Source organism: Delphinus delphis, chromosome 3, assembly GCF_949987515.2.
Source record: "Delphinus delphis chromosome 3, mDelDel1.2, whole genome shotgun sequence".
NCBI classification, from domain to species: domain Eukaryota; kingdom Metazoa; phylum Chordata; class Mammalia; order Artiodactyla; family Delphinidae; genus Delphinus; species Delphinus delphis.
In genome coordinates, this window is record NC_082685.1 from 9670666 (window position 1) to 9671716 (window position 1051).

Genomic DNA, 1051 nt, shown 5'->3' on the forward strand with positions numbered 1-1051 from the left:
ACCAAACCCCTTCACCACTGACTGATGGTTTAGGTCCCTATGTATGCCTTTCCAGAATGTAACGTAAATAGAACATATTGCCACTTGAGTCATCTGTGAAATTTGATGCCATATTTTCTTTCAAAGTGAGTAATTTCTTGCAGTGTTATTCTTCTTTTTTAAAAAAAATTATTTATTTGGCTGTGTCAGGTCTTAGCTGCAGCATATGGGCTCTTCAGTTGCAGCATGCAGTATCTTTAGTTGTGGCATGTGGGTTCTAGTTCCCTGACCAGGGATTGAACCTGGGCCCCTTGCATTAGGAGCACAGAGTCTTAGCCACTGGACCACCAGGGAAGTCCCTTGCAGTGTTCTTCTGAGTTTAAAATTTTGACAAGTGATAAGTTGGTGGCATACATTAGGCTTTCAAAACTGAGATTCCATTACTGTGAGCTCTGTACGTTTGGGTAATAACCTCTTCTACCATGGTTAACCTTCTCGTTAAGACGTTAGGAATGATGGAAGGAATGACTTGCAGGGACGTCAAAAGGGAGACTAATAATTGTGAAATGACAATCTTTACAGTGCTAAGAAAATGTAAGTTAGCACTAAAAATGGACAGAATTTGGCTTTCCTTTGCTCTTTAATAAAACTCAGAGCTGTTACTTTTGTATCCTCCTACTCTAGAATATGTGCTTTAAGTCTAAGCATATAGAAATGATACCTGTGAACAGTAAGATGGAATATGAGGCTTTGTGGGTCACTGAAAAGAAAAAGCTTTCAACTAATTCTCTTATAGAAAGGCATTAAAATTTTCCACTATCTCCTTTCACATTAAATTAGGATATTACTCAAAATTATACCCTCTCTCTGTAGCTCACCTCAGTTATTCCTTGGATGATTGCCTTCTAAACATCCATAGCTCTTTTTGTTGTTTCCACCAGGAAATCACAGTAGACTTACATGAATATCACTCTACTCACGGTATAAACTCAGGCTGGGCTAGAACAGTGCAGATGAACATAACCTTTTCTCAGACTGGGGGGGAACTCCAGGATTTAATAGAGTATATACT

The 1051-nt window shown here is 38.7% G+C and overlaps 1 non-coding gene across 1 annotated transcript; it reads right to left on the reverse strand.

Annotated features, from left to right (window-relative positions):
* Positions 1-260: 260 nt before the first annotated feature.
* Positions 261-333, reverse strand: TRNAR-CCU (transfer RNA arginine (anticodon CCU)). The gene has a single exon. It is a non-coding gene; the product is annotated as a tRNA-Arg (tRNA).
* Positions 334-1051: the final 718 nt, after the last annotated feature.